Here is a 5902-nt window from a genome sequence, read left to right on the forward strand (position 1 = left end):
TCGAAAACCATTTCTTGGCATTTCAAAGAGGAGAGGTGCGGGAGAACTAGCATTTATTAAATACTGACTTAAGGATGAACCATTTACAAATGAGGAAACCGAGACTCAGCAAGGGGATGTGACTGCCACGGGGTCACACAGCCGAGCGGGAGGCGGAGGGGGGAGCTGCGTGTCTTGCTGGCTGTCCTTTCCAGCGTGCCATTCTGCCCTGCTTGAGGCCAGAACTAGGAAAGGTGGGGCAGCATGTGACTGCTGTCTGGACAGGCAGTCTTCATACTGGGAGCAGGTTGCTGAAAGTCCTCTAATCTCTCTGACAAATGAGCCTTGTTTATTATAAAGAGGTCAGGGTGGGTGTCATTGAGACAATGCATGAAAAACATCCCACCTAGGAGCTCAGCACATAGTAGGTTCTCCGTAAGTAGCTCAGGGTGCTGACTCTGCCTTTCTGTGAGGTTAGTAAGACAGATGCCCAGTTCAGCCCAAGGCATCCTCTGGCCTCTGGCCATGGCCCACTCCAGCTCAAGGTCCTCCAGGGCTCCTCCCTACCTTGGAGATAGATTCCTGACTCCTTAACCGGACAGCTGAGTTTCACCAGCCGGCAGGCAAGGCGACTTCAGGGAGCCTGTCTGCCTTGTTCACCACTCTATCTCAATAAAAACTTGCAAAACAAAGTTCCCCAAACCTCTAGCCCCCTTGCACCCTGCACCACACCAGCAACAATCACCAACGTGTGCCCTGCTCTGGGCCTTTGCTTGCTCAGCAGCTTCCCTCCTCCCACCCCTGCCTCCTCCTGAACCCCAGCAAAGCACGGTACCCCTGTGAGGCGGGGCCTTGGCACAGGCCACGTGGCTGCCAGCAGCTCTGTGCTGGCTGACCCCTGTCACCCTAAAGCAGTGTCAGGCGGGGCCCCAGCAGACCTTTTGTCCCCTGTGGTTAATGATGTCTGAGAACTTCTACCCAGGCCAAAGGGCAGCCTGATTTCTAGGGGAGACTGGGCCTCTCCCCATCACTTGAGGCCTCAGGCAGACTCTCAGGCCTCTGCCCATCTCTACCACACTGAGAAATGCCTTTGTCCTCTGGCTGCCGGAATCTGTGTATGTACTGGGATAAGGCAGTGGCCGGCAAACTCATGAGTCAACAGAGCCAAATATCAACAGTACGATTGGAATTCCTTTTGAGAGCCAAATTTTTTAAACTATATAGGTAGGTACATTGCTATTAACTTAATTAGGGTACTCCTCAGCTGGCCTTTGCTAAAAACGTCCTCAATCTGATTGAGGTGTGTTCACTGAGATCGACCCCTTCCAACTCTCCCATCCACACTCGTCTTGTATACTTGTTTTGTCTATCTCCTTTCCGAAAACCGACTTCTGTGCATGGGCCACGAAGTTTCAATCGCACTGTACGCGCCCGCCCGCACGTGATATTTTGTGGAAGAGCCACACTCAAGGGGCCAAAGTGCCGCATGTGGCTCGCGAGCCACGGTTTGCTGACCACTGGGATAAGGGAACCCTGGTGAGGCCCCTCAGGCAGGCTCTGGGGGCTCTGAGGTGTCAGTTAGGTGCTAATTTAATAACTGAACCTTTACATGTGCAACTCCTGACCCACTGTATCGGTTGGGGAGGCCAACCGCTATAACAAATGCTCAGAATCTCAGTGACTTAGCACAGGGAAAGGACATTCTTTGCTCACACAAAGCCCTGGGTGGGTGTCCCTGTTGGGGTAACTCTCTTGGGCGGCCTTCCTCTGAGATCAGTGCTTTTTTTTTTTTTTTTAAATATATTTTATTGATTTTTTACAGAGAGGAAGGGAGAGAGACAGAGAGCCAGAAACATCGATGAGAGAGAAACATCGATCAGCTGCCTCCTGCACATCTCCTACTGGGGAAGTGCCCGCAACCCAGGTACATGCCCTTGACCAGAATCGAACCCGGGACCTTTCAGTCCACAGGCCGACGCTCTATCCGCTGAGCCAAACCGGTTTCGGCGAGATCAGTGCTTTATGGGCCTGTCTTGGGCTGCTGATGTCTTCCACGTGGGGCCTCAGTGAAGCAGCAGCCTTGCAGGAAGACAAGAGAGATTAATGATGAAACAACCCTCTTCCCTCTGGCCCCTCAAGCCTCTCCCTATCCCCCACCTCTCATCCTGGCACCCCCACATCTAATGGCCACCTTGGACTCCATCCCAGCCAGGTCGGGGGTCACGGGGTCACGGCCATCATTTTCCCCTCAGACCTCTGCTCAAATGGTGGCTCCACCTGTTGGGGACCCGCTCCATGGCCAGCTCAGCTTCTGTTCTCCAAGCTGCCCCCCAATGATCTCCCCGCCTGGTATCTGCAGCCCTGTGCAGCGTGTGGGCTGGGCTTGGTGACTCACATCTAACCAGCAGAATAAGGCCGAATGGATGGTGTGTGCCGCAGAGGCTAGATCACACATGGCAGTGTGGCTCCCGGGACTCACCTGCTCGTATCATTGGCAGGACTGTAGAGAGGCCCACATATCGAGGGACAGAAGCCTCCTGCTAACAGCCACGGGGTGCAACCTCGGGAGAGATCTGTGCCAGGACCCTGCAGATTCCTGACCTTCCGAAGTTGTGGGACAATAAATGTTTGTTGTTTGAAGCAGATAAAGTTTGGAGTATTTGTCATGCAGCCACAGAGGGCTAATTTAATCACAGCTAGAGGCCAGGTGGTCTGCTCCCTTCCTTCCTGCCCCAGCCCAGTGTCCCCACCAGGAAGCGCCCAGTGTGAGCTCATTTATGCAACCTACTCATCTCCCCTTGGTACCGACTTGCACCAGGTCTGGTGCTGAGTGCTGGGATGGGGCTGAGGCAGCAAGGATACGGTCCTGGTCCTCAGGGGGTTCCCAGTCCATGGGGAGACCTCTCACCCCTAATGACCCTGTCCTTTTCACCCCCAGGTAGCCGCAAAGAGGGGTAACTAACTCAGACTCAGGCAGTGGGGTGGAGGGCGGGGTTTGAGGGTGAGTGGGGTGTGCTAAGGTTTGATGAAGGGGGTGATCTTTGGGGGGTAAGTAAACTTTTTTTCAATGAAGTTGAATGTTTTATTATTAAACTCTCTTGTTTTCTTGAGAGGCTGCTGTTTCGCTGTATAAAAATAGCCCCAGCAAACTCAGTATATTGCAAGATTAAGATAGTATTGCTTGTCACCTGACGCTGTAACGACTAACAAAACTTTTCCCCACTGCCAGTGATTTCCACACCTCCCAAAGCTTCCTGTGCAAAAATGCTGATTTCCACTGCTCCAGTACCATTTCCTGCTGTTATCCATGCATGTCTCTCTGTGAACTCATGCAGCATGGAGAGCAGATGGGGGACAGGGCACAGCATCAGGATGGCGCCTGCTCTCAGGCCCAGGGCAGCAGGCAGAGGTGGTGAGCTGGCAGCAGGCCCTGTTCGCAGGTGGAGGTGGGGTGGGGGTGGGGGTTCATGGCACAAGTCCTCGGCCACCCAACCGGCCTGGGGGGGTGTGATGTTGACCAGGTGGAGGAGGAAGTGTGTTCTGGGGAAAGGGACCGGCGTGCTCCAGGGCTCAGCAGGTCTGAGAACCCAGTGCGTTTGGCCAGCAGAGAAGGGCGAGCAGTGAAGGGCACAGGGGGTAATGAGGTGCAGGGGGGAAGGTCTAGGTAAACTGGGGGGGAGGGGATGAGAAGGGCCTCCAATGCCGGGCTGAGGAGGAGTTTAGAGGCAGTGGAGACCAGTTTAGGGAGTGGGTTTTGTTCGGGAGAGGACATTGGCGCTGCGTGTGGGTGGCCGGAGCGCCCTGGAGGCAGGAGTATCAGTGCGTAGTGTTTGCCCGTGGACCACCAGGGCGCTGAGTGTTGTGGCGGAGGAAGGGGACGCCTGGGAAACCCCCAACTCAACCAGAGGCACGGGAAGGCTTCCTGGAAGAGATGACACCAGGACTGAAGGGCAAGTAGGAATGACCCAGACAAGGGGGAGGTGGGATGGGAGATGGCATTCCAGGCAGAGGGCACATCATGGGCAAAGCCCAGAGGTGAGAGGAAGAGCATGGCTGACACTTGGAAGTGCAAATGGTTCAGTCTGAGGAGAGGGAGGGGAGAGATGAGGGCGGGAGGACTGGGCCAGAGGGTGGAGAGTGGCCAAGGGCAGGCTACGGGGCTTGGGCTTTGAGGGGGACATCTTCTGTCTTCTGTTGACCCCTCCCCATCCACTGTCCATTGGTGTCCACCCTGCTCCTTCCTGGGAGACCCAGCTGCATGGACGGCAGCCCCAGGCCCTCACGCTTCCAACTGGGTTCAGGCGATAGGAAACCTTGGCAGGCGATGGAGGGAGGAGAGTGCGGTGGGAATGCTCACCTGGCTCCTTCCCTGCAATCATGGCCCTGCCCACGACTCTCCTGATCCAGGTGCCTGCTGCCTCCACGTGACCTTCCAGGCCTCAGGGTGGCGGCAGTACTCTGCCACCCTCCCGGCCCAGCCTGGCTTAGTGCGCCTTCCTGCGTGCGTCCCCACAACCCCGACACACGTCAGACATGGTTCTTTTATCCAACCCTCCTCACAAGAATCCCATGTGTCCCCGGCCTTTTGTATGGTGACATCGCTGCTCCTCCCACGAAGAGGTGGACTCCATTCCTCTCCCCTGAGGGCTGGTGGCCTTAGGACTTGTTTTGACCGACAATATGCAGTAAAGTGCTGTGTGCACCTGTGCAGCCTAGGACTTAAGAGACTTTGCAATCTTGCTCTCATCCTTTCGCAATCCAGCCCCCATTGAATGCCGAGAGATGGGTCTGTATAGAGAGGGGCCCAGTGCCCACCGGCACAGCGAGGCCCAGCAGCTCTAGCCCCCCAGCTGTCCCAGCCCAGCTGGCCCACCCACCGCTGAATGCAGCTGCCTGAGACCCCAGGCAAAACGGGGTGCAGGAGGGTGGGGGTACAGGGGGGGATGGGAGGGCGGAGGAAGAGCCACAGCCAGGCCACAGAAGTGTGATAAGCAGTGAGGCCTCCGTGCTCAGCCATTGTGTTCTGCAGTGGTTCATCACCCAGCAGCAGATGACTCCAACGGGTGGGTACTTCTCTCCTTGGCAAGTCTTGCCCTTCCTTCAGGGCCCTGCCGCTGCCACTTCCTCCAAGTCTCCCCTGGCTGGAGATAGTCACTCCCTGCCCTTCACTCCCGTTCCTCCTGTGACCTGTACACACACTTCCTCCCAGGGTAGCAGGCACCTCCATGGGACACAGGGACACTCATCACCTGACTCCTATTTCCACGTGCTCTGTGTCACTCCCGACAGGAGACGGGGTGGCTTATGATCTCAAAATAGCATCTTATTATGCTCAGGACACCGGAGGTGGATATGGCAATCCTTATTTTCCAGATGACAGAACTGAGGTCTGGAGGTGACTGGCCCAGAGTTACTAAAAAGGGATGGGCCAGGATTTGAACCCAAATTTATTTACACTTCTCAAAATGCCCCATGTTGTAGCTGTTGGCATGACCTTCTCCTGGGCAGAAAGAGCCTGCTTCCCTGCTGGCGGAAGAGGGGGATTCGCAAGGACTCGTTTTACCCAGCCATCCTGCCCCTGCACGCCTGTCCCAAACCCGGAACCCAGATTCTTCCCGCCTGGCATCAGTCCTCATCTCAACCCCCACTCCCCTGCAGACACACACTAACATCCACTCTTCACGTCTGGTCTTTATCCTCTGTCCTGGCCTGCCCTGTGTCTGAACATACCCATTCCCCTCTTTCCCAACAGAACAGGGCCAGGGGTGGTCCGCTTGGGGCCGACAGATCGAAAGGAAGAGTCCACATGACATTCTCTGGTCCAATCTGAGTCCAGAGATTCACCTTCTGGGAAGATGAGACAGGGCCAGGCTGGGGATCAGATCCCTCTGCACTGGGGAGTGTAGAGGAAGAGAAGCTAACG

This window comes from Myotis daubentonii, chromosome 9 (assembly GCF_963259705.1).
Source record: "Myotis daubentonii chromosome 9, mMyoDau2.1, whole genome shotgun sequence".
NCBI classification, from domain to species: domain Eukaryota; kingdom Metazoa; phylum Chordata; class Mammalia; order Chiroptera; family Vespertilionidae; genus Myotis; species Myotis daubentonii.